General features: G+C 46.4%; 1 long non-coding RNA gene across 1 annotated transcript in view; it reads left to right on the forward strand.

Annotated features, from left to right (window-relative positions):
* The window catches only part of LOC137531761 (uncharacterized), a 135,362-nt gene extending 132,842 nt beyond the window's left edge, over positions 1 to 2,520 (forward strand). The window contains exon 2 of the long non-coding RNA XR_011023735.1: positions 2,284 to 2,520. This is a non-coding gene — a long non-coding RNA (uncharacterized lncRNA). The remainder of the gene's footprint in view (positions 1 to 2,283) is intronic.
* Positions 2,521 to 15,732: the final 13,212 nt, after the last annotated feature.

Consider the following 15,732-nt stretch of genomic DNA (forward strand, 5'->3'; position numbering starts at 1 on the left):
GTATTTTTTGGAATGTAAAGCACACTTTTTTTTCTCCCCCAAAAATGGGGAGAAAAAGTCCCTGTATCTTACATTCCAAAGACAAGGAGTCCCTCACTTATAATTGCCAGCTGATCTGAACTGCCCCAATGTTGGAGACTCCCTGTTTCATCCCCTGTGTGGTCCTCCAGCTGGTCTCCTTCTCTCCCCGTGTGTTAAAATAATTAGTGGCTCACTTATTCCAGCGGCGATTGCAATCCTCTTCTCTCCTGCATGGCTCCCCTAGTGTTGGACGACACTAGAGGAGCAGCACTGAAAATGAGGTTTACTCCGCATAAGTTGCTGCTGCTAATTGTTTTTACACACGGAGCGGGGGAGACGGGGGGATGGACACACCGGAGGACCACATATGGGGGCAGGAGGAGAGTGGAGGATAAAAGAGCGGAACCGTATGGGAAACACGGGTACCGAAGGACAACACAGAGGTAAAGAAGGGGACACATGGGGGGCTGGAGGGCAACACGGGTATAAAAGGGGGTACACAGGAAGAGGAGGGCACAGGGGGACAGAAGGGGACACACGGGGCAAAAGAGAGTACACAGTGGTTACACAGGAGGAGCAGAGGATACATGGTGGACAGAAGGGTACATAGGAGGACAGGGATTGGTGGAGAACATCTACAAGATGCTCCTGGAATCATGGATGCACCAGGTTTAAAATATATATAATTGTTCCCCTGGTTTTTGCTCTCTAAACCGAAGTACGTCCTATATATCCCGAAAAATACAGTATATCTTTTTGCATCCCTTTGCACCTGACTTTCTTTGCTGGGTATCCTAAAGACACATTCATTTCACATTTGGGGGGTGGGGTGGATCGGGGGTTACTACACATGTGCAGGAATTCTAGATATGTGAGATGTGTATGCATATTTGCTAGCAAGCTAGGAAATGCTGAACTTACAAAGAACTCAAACAACCAAGAGGCAGGCGCTCACAGTTATGCACATTAATAGCTCATACTCATATGAGCTATTGTAAGTGCAATTGTTTTTTAAAAGTTTTATTAAAGCTACAGTATCACGCTATGTTGAGGCGTTTTTATTGAGGTGCATGTGTGGAGGAAGGTGGACCTACTGGAAGTGAAGGGGAGACTGCCTGGAATGGTGGGGGACGACCTGTAACAGTCCCAAAGGCGAATCTTGAACTGGCAATAGGTCGCAACACATGGTGAGTGTCACTCACTTGGGTGTGGTGACGGCTGTCCTGTCTCTGTGCCAATCGATGTTTTTCTGATAGAAGGATTGAAATTGGATGTGAAGTGCAATAATCATCTGCTGGAATTATATGGACATTGGGGGATTTATGGGGGATGTGCATAACATTGTCTATGATATACAAGTTATGAGTATGAGCTATGAATGTGCATTACTGTGAGCGCCTGCCTCTTGGTTGTTTGTTTTGCTTATCAAAAAGAGGTGGCGACCTAGTTTGTGTCACATTTATTTGGATCCTATAACTAGCCTGTGCCAGCGCGAAGTGTGTTTTGTTCATATTACAAAGAACTCAGCAGAAGTATTGAGTATTGACCTAAGGTAATGGTTCATTCAATTTTGTGTTTAGTCAGGCTGAAATAAAATTACCCATTATGAAATTATGAATTGTAATTGGTTCTTGCTGTGGGATGTTTGGAGGGAGCAAGGAAAATCTGTGAGGATGTCCTGTCAGACTAGAACGCAGCACTACATCGTTTTTAAGAGTAAATATTGGTAAAGCAAAAGCACGTTTAGACTGACAGTTGGCAGCCAGGGAACTCTTATCTCTTAGCAGTGTTGGGGTAAATCGATAAATTAAATGTATTACAATGTAAATGTACTGTTGATCAGAGACAGTTTATGATTAATTCAGCATACTTATTAATATAGACATTTTTGGCCATTCATGTTAAACGCACACATTTTTCATGCTGCCTGAGACAAATCTGCGCCCAGCCAAAAAATCCATTCTGCTGTTTTGTAAATATAGCAACCCCAATCAGTGAAAGGAAATTCTCCTTTCTATGGCCAAAGTTTTTTTTTTTTTTTTGCCTGAAATTGAGTTTGTAGACCCTATTTCAGCATGTTTGTTAACACATTCTATGGCCTACTCCGCAAAAGGTAGGCTAACCATAAGTGCTTGTTGGCCTACCATCTGCAGACTGTGGTTTCATTTATTTTTCATCCTTGATCTTTTCAAACAATATTTTGCCTGTAAGCTGAGTGAACTCATTGGGTTTTATTTTAATCCCCTTTTTTATCAATTGCAGGAACACACAAGAATCCAGGAAGAAAAGCCAGATAATTACTTTTTGGACAAGCTAGTGGGAATTGCTGTTTGATGAACTGCCTCAGGACTTTATATATCCTTTTTGCCCTGTAAATTCCTTCAACAAACATACTTACAGCATTGGTCTGGAAAAACTGCAACCAAACTGGCCGTCTCTGACAGTATGAGTGATTTCTGGCACAAGCTGGGTTGTTGTGTGGTAGAAAAACCACAGCCGGTGAGTAATAGCCATGTATGCTATGGAAAAGCCTTAATGCTTTGTCTCAGGTATTGTTAATATTTTTTGTTGTCACTCTCCTAGACATTTACAAGAGAGATTAAAGGATTATTTTATAGGTTGTTATTATGGGGTTGCGGGGTTCACATGATATGTTGTACTGTAGTTGTGAAGCAACTTAAAGCAAACCTGAACTTAAGATTAAAAGTCAAAATAAACATGCACCCGTCATACTTGGCTCTTGTGTATTCTACTCATCAATCTCTTTCTCCTCTACTGTGTCCTGTTTGTCCACTGTGATTGGTGGAATTCTCTGTTCTGTATTTAGAAAATTGCAATTACCCCATAACAGCTTCCTGGTCTGCATACTGTTAAACTGTAATATCGCTCACTTGAGCCATGGGGAAGCATGGACATTACCTTGCTCATTAGTTGTCTTTTCAGCTATAACTGACAGCAACAATATTTGAGCTCTGACAAAATTTTGTCTGAACTGGAAGGAATCATTGTAAGAAGAAAATTGTGAGCTTCTGAGAGGAACTGACCACGAGGTAAGTATGTAATATTCATTTGCAGGTACATTGTGTTTATTTTAAAGAATGTACTCGATTCAGGTTCACTTTAAAGGGAAAAGGACAGTTATGACCAGAAATGCACTTGTCAGTTGCTATCCTTCCTGGGGTGCTAGGAAGAGGAGTTATTGACAAATGTGCCCCTTTTTGGAATTTTGCTCTCACTTTCTGTCAATAGGACATCCGTGGAGTGTGATTCTGATATGAAAACTGGTAGTCCCGGGGGTAAAAAAAAGAGTCGGCAATAAAAAACAGCCATTAATATGAAGACTTTACCATTCTATGAAAAAAGTTTTGTTTCAGTCTCATATCTTGAAGAGATTTGCGCGTCCAGTCTGAAAAGGAAGTTACTGAAATAATCGTAGATGAGGTACACAGCGTTGCAATAAAAATCTAAAAGTGGTTCCATTCCTTTTCCACAATATATAAAAGTAAAAAAAAAAAAAACAGTACTTCCCTGCCTGTGTTATCTTCTAGAATTGCTTTTTTTTCTATAGTGTAGTGGGAGTGTGGCCTGCTTCCTGTTCCCACATGCACTTGGTCAGAGCTTCCAATCACTAACACTAGGTGGCATGCTGACATTAATGTATTGTGAAATGGGGCCCTAGCAAAGGGAGCCAATTTGGCTGCCTCCCTTGGCTGTCTCTTATGAAAAGATGATATGGGACAAAGGACTTGTAGAAGATGGCAGCCCGGCCCTTGAACACCTATCAAGCCTTAGGTATTCACCTTGATGTCTTATGGAGGATTTGGCTTAGCGTTATGTCTTATTCACTGCATTATTGCTCAAGGGACACATATATATATATATATATATATATATATATATATATATATATATATATATATATATATATATATATACTGTCTGGACATCACTATCTGACAAGAGTTAGTACGCCTCACGTTTTTGTGAGGATTTTATCATATCCTTTCATTGGACGACGCTGAAGGTCATACACTTTGCTACAATGTAAAGTAGTCAGTGTAACAGTGAAAATTTGCTGTCCCATCTAAATAACTCAACATGTGGTCATTAGTGTCTAAATTATTGGCAACAAAAGCTGGCCTGGGGCGCCCCTATGTCCCTACCCTCTTATATAATGCACTGCCCTCAATGGAAGCCTTGCCTCCCACCATTGCACAATTGGGTGCCGTGTTATCTCTTTTCCCTCAGGCGGGTCTGCCTACACTTCGTACTTCCAGCTCCCTAATGTCACCATAGTAACAGTAGGCAGACCAGCTAGAGTGAGGAAGATGAGATGACTCTGTACCCAGCTCTGGAATAATGTAGGACGAGACTTACGTTGCAGGCTCTGCATTGTATCACAGGGAGGGAGGGGGAGCCAGTGAGAAGCTGCCCCTCTTTAGATTGGGACGGGTAGGAGGGGATCAGAGCAGTTAACAACTTTGGGGGCTGCAAGGAAAGAGAGATGAAGACCCCCTCTTTTCCATCTTGGCTATTAATGTGGAGATTTAGGACATACTTGCAGATAAGGCGACATCTATACTTTTACACTCTGGGTCAATCCTAAATTTCTTGAGTTATAGCTGAGTATATACGGCTATTAATGTCAACTAAAATTGCTGTTAATTGTTCTTCTTTTAGCCAGACTGCTCCAGGCTACATGAGCATTTTTTTTCCTTTTTATTTTTGAAAGAACAATTTTAAACAGCATAACCGTTTTTTTCCTATAGTAATGTCATTGAACTGCTATTCCCCCTCCCTTCCTTCTCGCAGTCTGTACATGACTATGCAGAGTCAAGTAGTCTGCAGTCAGCAATGATTTTCTAGACATGCACATTATTCACTTAGGGCCCGTTTCCACTATCGCGAATCCGCATGCGGGCAACGCATGCGGATCCGCACAGTCAGTAGAAGTGGATGGGACTGTTTCCACTTGTGCGTTTCCCCGCACGTTTTTCTGTGCAGAAAAAATCTGCAGGGTAGGGGCCTCAGAATTCGCCTGCGTGTGGAATGCAGGCGAATCGCACACAATGTATTTAATAGGGAAATCGCATGCGTTTTCCCCATGCGTTTTTTGCCGCGATTTCGCATGCGATTTCGCATAGGTACCCATGTTAATTCACACAGGCAGTGACATGGTTAAAATCGCATACAGCCTTACCTATGCGAAATCGCATGCGAAATCGCGGCAAAAAACGCATGCGGAATCGCACCCGCATGCGATTTGCCTGCGGTGATTCGCCGGCGATTTCGTAACGCTACAGTGGAAACGGGCCCTTAATATGCATTCTTGCAGCCCTGGCAACAATCTACCATTTGGTGCACAGGAGGTTCCCAAGTTGACATTTTGTTGCATGTTTTAGGCATATTAGTGTCAGCATTTTTTTTTTTTACTTGGGTAGGCAATATGCACTATCTAAGGCAAATGAATGTGAAATTTCTGTTTTATAAGCCTGGCTTGAGTTTGTGGAGACTTTTATTTGCTACTTCACTAGCTGAGGCTGTGCACAGTAATAATTAGAAGACTAAGGAGGTGCCCAAAATATAAAGTAATTAAAAATAGATTAAAAAGGAGTGTAAGTGTTGGCATATTTCCTCAAATGATGTCACAAACACCAGTAATACCAGCAATCTTATTGAAATAGACATATGGTATCTTCTAAAATCAAATAGAAGCCTTCACTAAAATTTATATTTATCCACACAATTTAATACAAGCTAGTACATCAGTGAATAATATTGGAAAGCATTATTAATTGCAATCTTGAAGATTATCACCGTATGAATGTTAAGCTTATGTTAAAAGTAATTTTAGGCTATATAAATTAGATTAAGATGGTGGCCGCAAGCATACATGTCTTCAGGCTGTCCTAGTAATAGACAGGAAAAGAAGGCTGTGCTTCAGGTTGTCAGCACTTCTAAGGTCTATTGCACTTATCAGGGGTTATCATGTAAATGTGTCCATACGCTAGCAGATGGCCACCAGATTCGGCCATCAGATAGATCCCTCTCTGAATTTGAACAGAGTGGGATCTATTGCTGCCAGTGTGTACTACACATAGACGCCCAATATATTTTGACATGAAATCTATTGGAAATGTTTGCAGCCACCTCTGCTTGCTGTGCCCACTTGGTTTATGCCATGCAAGGTGCCCCCCCCACCCCCCCCCCCCCTTCCTCCTGGGGCTTAAGCTTTAGGGCCTTTTTATACTACACGCAGAATGGATGCAGAAAAACTGACTCCAATGAATGTCTATGGGCCTGTTTCCACTAAACGTGATTTTTCTGATGCAGATTTTCCCATAGGCATACATAGGAGTCAGTTTTTCTGCAGCCATTCTGCATCCTATCTGCATGTAGTGGAGACAGGCCCTAACTGTCTGTTGCTGCGCTCCTCCTGTGACTTCTCGCCGGGACACCTGTACCCGGTGACACGTGCCTGACCGCTACATACTGTCAGATCACTGGGTACAGGCATCGGGCGGCGATATAGAAAAGACATAGGACAAACAGGAAGAGGGCACAAATAGACAGGTGAGCTTAAAGGACATCTGAGGTGGCAATCACATATTATGCTTTATTTATCTGGGTCTTTTTCTAGCCTCTAGAAGTCTGTGTGGTCCTTCAGTGCAGGTCCACTATCCTCCAGTCCACGGCCAGCCCCTCCGTATTGATCGCCGACCTGTCGGGTTGGCAGCTTTTGCAGATGTGTGGGCGCATCCCTCACGCGATCGTGCTCTCATTGCTGGGAGCAATCGACACATGCAAGGTAGCTGAACACTTATCGATTTTGTAGTGCGTTTCCAGGCAAATTCAATCACTCTGATTTTGACCAAATTCTGTGCTACAACATGTTCCATCATTTGAAGTTTTGATCAGGGGCAGGGGAGGAGTACAATAGATAGAGGGCCCATAGTGTGGCAATGCATTGGGTCCCCTTTAAATGTTTCTATTTTACTGAAAAAAATATGTAAACATGCCAAGTTCTAACTTCCTTGAGTTGGTGGTTATTATTTCCCCTTAAAGAGGTGCTGCCAGCCATACTATCTCAGAAAAAAACACATATATAAGTAGATACATACTTGCTCTACTTAACATATGTATTGCACTGTCCACGTTTTGATTTTAGTGATTTTTCTACAGTAAAAAAAAGAGAAAATCCTTCTTAGGATTCTCCATTTTAACTGTGTCTATTTTGAAGCCAATTCTGATGTTGTTTCCTCCCTTACTCTCCTCTGCCTGATTGTGTATGCATTGCCCGCCCTCCTCCCACTCTTCAGGCACCCCACCCAGCTCTGCAGTAGAAAGTGCATTCTCAGCATAAGAAATATTGGCCAATCAGAGAGGAACAGAAGTGTGGGAGGGGAAAACAGGAGGGAAAGAAGCTTCAGCCAAACAGGCTGAATTAGCTATGTCTGAGGGGAAAGAAGAGAAGCAAAAATGACAACCCAGCATGCCCTGCAACTTCATTTGTGCGGCAATGTAACAAATAAGAGTCAGGTAAACTGGGGAATAACCATTTATCAACAGGAAAAGTCATGGTGATCTTTAACTTTTGGATTGCCTGGTTAGCATCCTTATTACTTGTTTACCAGATAAAATCAAGAATTGATTTTTGATTTTATGCCCGACAGTCACAATTTAAGGATCTTGAACTTTTGTGTGAATATCACACTTCAGTCTAATTTTCATCAAATGTATTGGCTCATTGAATGGAGATTATAATTCAGAATTATGAATGCAGTTTACGGCCGTGACTTGGATTGGAGGAAATTCCGGAATATGCCAACCCCGAAAGGGGTGGAGTATCCTCGCTGTGCTGTATTTTAAACATTGGTATTTTTAAACAAGTGTGTTTTTTAAATGGCACTTATAAATCAGTATGAATGAGATTAAAGCACAAGTTGTATGAAAACACACACACGTGTACACACACACACACACACACACACACTCTCTCTCTCTCTCTCTCTCTCTCTCTCTCTCTCTCTCTCTCTCTCTCTCTCGCACACGCACACGCACACGCACACACTCTCTCTCTCACACACACACACACACACACACACACACACACACACACACACACACACACACACACACACACACACACACACACACACACACACACACAAGCTAAGCTAAGCCAAATCCTCTCTCTCTCTCTCTCTCTCTCTCTCTCTCTCTCTCTCTCTCTCTCTCTCTCACTCACTCACTCACTCACTCACTCATACACTCACACTCGTTCTCTCTCTGTTCTCACGCTCTCTCTTCTCGCTCTCTCTCTGTCTCTGTTCTAATTCTCGTTCTCTCTCTGTTTTATTTATTTATTGTATTTATAAAGCGCCAACATATTACGCAGCGCTGAACATTAATTTAGGTTACAGACAACATTTAGGGGTGACATACAGCAATATGACAATACAGGAATACAAGAAAACCAGATCACACACCATAGTATGAGTACCAGGTAATGCTTAGTCAGTCACTGGATGGAGCATGGAGATTAGGCAAGTTAGGTTCACTCACATGCATAGCATGGGTTCACAGTAATGGAGGTGCAAGATCAGGTAGGACACAAAAGGAGGACGACCCTGCCCAAAGGCTTACAATCTAGAGGGAGAGGTAAGGACACGAATGGTAGGGGACCAGAGTTCAGCTGTAGGTTTAGAGCACTTGTGAGGGGTAGTAGGCCAGAGTGAAAAGGTGAGTTTTGAGGGCTTTCTTGAAGATGTTGAAGGAGGGGGCTGCCCTAATGGGTGGAGGTAGGGGGTTCCATAGTGTTGTAGCAGCTCTTGAGAAGTCCTGGAGGCGTGCATGGGACTGGGTGATGCGGGGGGCGGTTAGGCGAAGTTCATTGGAAGAGAGGAGTGATCGGCTAGGTGTGTACCTCTGAGTAAGATCGGAAATGTAGGTTGGACAGGTTTTGTGGACAGATATGTAGGTCAGACACAGTATCTTGAATCTGATTCTGGACTGGATAGGAAGCCAGTGGAGGGATTCTAGGAGGGGATCTGCCGTGGTGGAGCGATGGGAGCAGTGGATAATTCTGGCTGCCGCATTCATGATGGACTGCAGTGGGGCTGTTCGGGTCATAGGGAGACCAGACAGCAGGGTATTGCAGTAGTCAAGGCGGGAAATTATGAGGGCATGGATGAGGAGTTTGGAGGTGGCAGAGGTCAGGAAAGGGCGAATCTTACAGATGTTACAAAGGTGGAAGTTGCAGGACTTTGTGAGGTTTTGGATGTGGGAAGTGAAGGAGAGTGCGGAGTCCAGGGTGACACCCAGACAGCGGGCTTGAGGTAGGGCGAATGATAGTGTGGTTAACAGTGACATGCACATCTGGGAGGTTCGTGGATGGCCGGGGAGGGAAGATCATAAATTCCGTTTTGTCTAGATTTAGTTTCAGGAACCTAGCGGACATCAGGAGGAGATGGCTGATAGGCAGGAGGAGACCTTGTTCATGGTAGTGGTGGGTATGTCAGGGGTGTGGAGGTAGATCTGGGTGTCATCTGCATACAGATGATAGTTAAAACCCATGGAGGAGATAACCTTGCCAACGGAGGATGTGTATAGGGTGAACAGTAGGGGGTCAAGGACCGAACCTTGGGGGACTCCCACCGAGAGGTGGTTGGGGGGTGGACGAGGACTCATTGAAGGCGGTCGTGAAGGAGCGGTTGGAGAGACAGGATGAAAGCCAGGACAGGGCGAGATCGTGAATGCCCAAGGACTGGAGGAGTAGGGGATGATCTACTGTGTCAAAAGCTGCTGACAGGTCAAGGAGGAGGAGAATGGAGTATTTACCTTCAGCTTTAGCTAAGGCAAGGTCGTTGACCACTTGGTGAGAGCAGTTTCGGTTGAGTGGGCAGGCCGAAATCCAGATTAGAGTGGGTCTAGCAGTGAGTTGGCATTGAGGTACTGGGTCAGGCGTTTTGTGAACCAGACGCTCAAGGAGTTTGAAGCAAAGGGGAGGAGGGAGATAGGACGGTAGTTGGGGGGTAGCGAGGGGTCGAGTGAGGGTTTCTTGAGCAGGGGTAGTACAGTGGCCTGCTTGAAGTCTGAGGGGAAGGTGCCCTGTTGATAGGGAGAGGTTGAACAGGGTAGTGAGGACTGGGGCCAATTCCGTGAAGTGAGGCTGGAGTAAATCAGAAGGGATGGGGTCAAGGGGGGAAGAAGTGGTATGGGAAGTCTGCAGTAGGTGGTTGACTTCCTCGGTGGTAGTTGGAGTGAAGGATGTGAGGGGAGGATAGGGTGGAGGAGGAGCTGGTTGGGAGGGGGTGGGAGGTGAAGATTGGATATTTCCTGGCGGATGGAGCAATTTTGTTGGTGAAGTGGGTGGCTAAATCTGTGGCAGAGAGGGAGGAAACGGAGGCTGGGGGGGGGGGGGGGTGGGTGGGTTTAAGCAGGAGTTGAAGGTGGCAAAAAGACGCCGGGGGTTGGAAGCTTGTGCTCCGATGAGCTTGGTAAAGTATTCCTGCTTCGCATGAGCAAGGGCAGTGTGGAACTGCAGCAGGTTGGTCTTGTACTGTAGGAAATCCTGGTTAAGTCTAGTTTTTCTCCATTTCCGTTCAGTGGCGCGTGTTTGCCTCTGGAGGATGCGAGTATGGGTAGTGCGCCAGGGTTGGGGGTTAGGGGGTCTGTTGCGGCGAATATTGGTGGAGCGGCTTTCTCTAGGGCTGATGAGAGTTTGGTGATACTGAGCTGCAGCAAGATTTGGACAGGTTAGGGTGGGGAGAGTGGAGGAGAGGGCATGGAGGGGGTCAGCAAGGACACTAGGGTTGAGCTTGCGTAGATTTCGCTGCTATCGACCAGGTGGGTGGGTGGCTAATTTGGAGGTGCCTTCCGTGAGGAGGTTGAAGGTGAGAAGGTGATGGTCTGAGGGTGGAAAGGGTGCGATGTCAAGGTCTGCAAATGTGGTGGATTTGGTGAATATAAGGTCGAGAGTGTGACCTGCAGTGTGAGTGGGGGTGTTGGCGTGTTGTACTAGTCCAAGTGAGTTGGCAATGGTGAGTAGCCGGGTCACAGCGGAGCTCTGGGCTTCATCGATGGGAATATTGAAATCCCTAAGGATGATGGTGGGGAGGTCAGAGGAGAGGATGTGAGGGAGCCAGGAGGCAAGGTCATCGAGAAATTGTGGGGTGGAGCCCTGTTCTCTCTCTGTTCTCTCTCGCTCTCTCTCTGCTCTCGCTCTCTCTCTGCTCTCGCTCTCTCTCTGCTTTCGCTCTCTCTCTGCTCTCTCTCCCTGCTCTCTCTCTCTCTCTCTCTCTCTCTCTCTCTCTCTCTCTCTCTCTGTTTTTCTCTTTCCCCTCTCTCTCTGTACTCTTTCTGTCTGTCTTTCTCTCTCGCTCTTTCTTTCTTTCTCTCTCGCTCTTTCTTTCTCTCTCGCTCTCTCTTTCTCTCTCTCTCTCTCTCTCTCCAAATCCATTCTCACACTCTCTCTCTCTCTCTCTCTCTCTCTGCTCTCGCTCTCTTTCTCTGCTCTCTCTCTCTCTCTCTCTCTGCTCTCGCTCTCTCTCTCTGCTCTCTCTCTCTCTGCTCTCAGCTCTCTCTCTGCTCTCGCTCTCTCTCTCTGCTCTCGCGCTCTCTCTCTCTGCTCTCGCGCTCTCTCTCTCTGCTCTCGCGCTCTCTCTCTCTGCTCTCTCTCTCTCTCTTTCTCTGCTCTCGCTCTCTTTCTCTGCTCTCTCTCTCTCTCTCTCTGCTCTCGCTCTCTCTCTCTGCTCTCGCGCTCTCTCTCTCTGCTCTCGCGCTCTCTCTCTCTGCTCTCGCGCTCTCTCTCTCTGCTCTCGCGCTCTCTCTCTCAGCTCTCGCGCTCTCTCTCTCAGCTCTCGCGCTCTCTCTCTCTGCTCTCTCTCTCTCTCTCTCTCTGCTCTCTCTCTCTCTCTCTGCTCTCTCTCTCTCTCTCTGCTCTCTCGCTCTCTCTCTCTCTCTCTCTCTCTGCTCTCTCGCTCTCTCTCTGCTCTCTCGCTCTCTCTCTGCTCTCTCGCTCTCTCTCTGCTCTCTCGCTCACTCGCTCACTATCTCTCTTTCTCTCTCTCTCTCTCTCTCTCTCTCTCTCTCTCTCTTGTTCTCTCTCTCTCTCTTTTTCTCTCTCTCTCTCTCTTTCTCTCTCTCTCGTTCTCTCTCTCTCTCTTTTTTTCTCTCTCTCTTTCGTTCTCTCTCTCTCTCTCTCTCTCTTTCGTTCTCTCTCTCTTTCGTTCTCTCTCTTTCTCTCTCTCTCTCTCTTCTCTCTCTCTTTCTCTCTCTTTCTCTCTCTCTTTCTCTCTCTCTCTCTTTCTCTCTCGCTCGCTCGCTTGCTCGCTCGCGCTCTCTCTCTCGCTCTCTCTCTGCTCTCTCTCGCTCTCTCTCTCTCCAAATCCATTCTCTCTCTCTCTCTCTCTCTCTCTCTCCAAATCCATTCTCTCTCTCTTGCTCTCTCTCTCTCCAAATCCATTCTCTCGCTCGCTCTCTTTCTCTCTCTCACACTCGCTCGCTCTTTCTCTCTCTCTCGCTCACGCTCTCTCTCTCTCTCTCTTCAAATTGTGGGAATAAGGGAAGGATATCGGTATACAGTCCATAGGAGTGTGGAGGATGTAATGATGGTATAGGGGAATGAGATATCTAGTCCATAGGGGAGGGGGGTATAGCTATACAGTCCATATGGGAGGGGTGTATGGGGTTATACAGTCCATGTGGTATCATGTTCCTCTCAGTTGGTGGCAGGCAGTGATATATCAGGCTGATATTTGCACAGTTTTTTCCTCTTTCCCCAGTAGCATATAGAGTTTCCTCTCATCTGTAGAGGTGAAATCTGGTATGTGGGCGGAGAGTCTCTGGAAGTGGGCGGTCCTCAACGGTGCGTATTTGCTGCAGTGTAGCAGGAAGTGGGCCTCATCCTCCAGGACCCCCTGGTCACATTGCCTGCACAGTCTCTCCTCCCGGGGCTTCCATGTCTGTCTGTGTCGCCCTGTCTCTATCTCCAGGTTGTGGGCGCTCAGACGGTACAGGCTCAAGGCCGGTCTGTCTTTGTGGTGGTGTAGCCTCTCCAGATATGGAGCCATTGTGTACTCCCTCTGTAGTGATTGGTAACAAGAGAACAAGGGTGCGCTCCTATGGTGCATTAACTCTTTATTCACCAATATCACATATAAAACAATTGCACTTACAATGAATGTGCAAGTATTGCACATGTAGGGGCCCGCCAGCGAGTATCTCCCACTTCCTGAGCCTGGCCAGGGCTTCCAGGGTCCGTGCGCGATGAAATGCAGGTGGACTGGGGACAACCGCCGACTCCTACTCCTCTCGGCAAGCTTATCGTCACAACGCGTTTCAGCGCTTAGCCACGCCTTCTTCTGGTGACGCAGCAGCTAGACTGCTGCCTTTAAAAAGAAAATAATGGAACAAGGTGCCGCCTATATGGTATATTGGACAATAAAGTTTTAATTATTATTATTATTTAGTATTTATATAGCGCCGACATATTACGCAGCGCTGTACAGTGTGTATGTATGTATATATGTATGTATGTATATATATATATATATATATATTGTGAGGGATCAGCTGCAAATGGTGAGTACTCAGCGGGAGATAGCAGCACAGACAGGTGTATTTTCCAAAACAAACAATAGTTTATTGGACAGCAGGCTTCTTAAACAGCAGTCTTTTGGCAGTTTGTAAAGTACAGTTCAAATGAAAACAAAAAGGCCAGTCCAGGCCAGCAGCTTACATTCAGCTTTCAATATCAGGAACACACCAAACTCCATGTGCAGCCTGCACTTTCTCTCCAGAGCAAAACCAGCTTCCTGGAATCAAACGTGAAGTCTTTCTCAGCAGACTTCCAGACCTTGCTGGTCACACCCACTCTCTCTCCTCCTACTCCAGCCTTTCAAAGCTGCTCTGTTAACCCTGTGTGAGCCTTCTCCAGCAGAAGCCCACATACACAGAGCAATCGATCCACCCAGGATCTGGCGACCAGATGCGCCCGCCCACTCTGCATCTGGTCAGCTCCGGACCCAAGTAAGGTTTTTAACCTCTGTCCATGTGACAGACAGCCAAAACCTTTTTTATTCCGGAGCTGCTACTGGATGTAGCGTCTGATCCCAGGTGGAATGTACCTCCCATCCAACACAACCTGGGACAAATCGATCACCTCCTGGGTATCGACTTTGTCACATACTCCCCCCCTCTGTTCGATCCCGTGGGATCGGACACAGTCTGCGGCAAGACAGAATGCCCTTGATAGAGCATCTGCATTGCCATGCAGTCTTCCAGCTCTGTGCTCCACAGAAAAATTAAAGGGCTGTAATGCCAGAAACCAGCGCGTTACCCTTGCATTTTTCTCCTTGTTTTGAGACATCCATGTGAGAGGAGCATGGTCGGTAATGAGGCGAAAGCGACGGCCCAAGAGATAGTACCGCAGAGCCTCGAGTGCCCACTTGATGGCCAGACACTCCCGCTCCACGATACTATATCTTTCTTCGGCTGCGGTCAGCCTTCGACTCAGATACACAACTGGGTGCTCCTCTCCATTGACGATTTGGGATAGGACTGCTCCTAACCCCACAGCTGAAGCATCTGTCTGTACCAGAAACTCTTTTTTAAAATCAGGCGTGATCAAGACTGGACCCCTGCACAATGCCTCCTTAAGACCTTGAAAGGCTTCTTCAGCCTCCTGTCCCCATGCACCCATGGAGGAACTTTTCCCTTTTGTGAGGTTTGTAATGGGAGTGGCCAAAGTGGCAAAATTTGGAATGAACCTCCTATAATAGCCCACCAAACCTAAGAAGGTCCTGACCTGCTTTTTCGTGGTAGGCCTAGGCCAGTCCCTTATGGCCTCCACTTTCTGCACTTGGGGCTTAATCAGACCTCTCCCAATTGTGTACCCCAGGTAACGAGCCTCCTCCAACCCTACTGCACACTTCTTGGGGTTCGCTGTCAGCCCCGCCTTTCTAATGGCATCCAGGACCGCCTGGACTTTTGGAAGGTGGCTTTCCCAATCTGTACTGAAGACGACAACGTCGTCCAAATAAGCCGCAGCATACCGCTGATGCGGCCTGAGGATCTTGTCCATCATCCTTTGAAAGGTGGCTGGGGGCCCCTTGCAACCCAAACGGCATCCTGACATACTGAAACAGCCCTTGGGGAGTCGAGAAGGCTGTCTTCTCCTTGGCTGATTCAGATAAGGGCACCTGCCAATATCCCCCGGGTCAGATCTAAGGTGGTGACATATCTTGCGGGGCCCAGCCTTTCGACTAACTCATCTACCCTTGGCATAGGGTAGGCATCAAATTTTGACACCTCATTCAATTTTCTGAAGTCATTACAGAAACGAATGGATCCGTCAGGCTTCGGAACTAGAACTATGGGGCTATTCCATTCGCTGTTGGACTTCAATAACCCCCAGTTCCAGCATTCTTTCTACTTCCCCTGCTATGGCCTGTCTGCGAGCTTCAGGTATTCGATAAGGTTTAAGGCGGACCTGTACATGGGGCTCAGTCACAATATCATGCCTGATGACTTGGGTACAACCCGGAAGTTCCGAGAACACCTCTCGATTCCGTAAGAGGAACTCTCGGACCTCCCGTTTCTGTGAAACAGACAGCGCCTCAGCCACCTGTACCAGCTCTATTCCATCCTTGGTGGATTCTTGAGTAACCTGGGAAGCTGCAAGAGCCACCCTCTCTTTCCAGGGCTTCA

The sequence above is a fragment of the Hyperolius riggenbachi genome, chromosome 9 (assembly GCF_040937935.1).
Source record: "Hyperolius riggenbachi isolate aHypRig1 chromosome 9, aHypRig1.pri, whole genome shotgun sequence".
In the NCBI taxonomy this organism is placed as follows: domain Eukaryota; kingdom Metazoa; phylum Chordata; class Amphibia; order Anura; family Hyperoliidae; genus Hyperolius; species Hyperolius riggenbachi.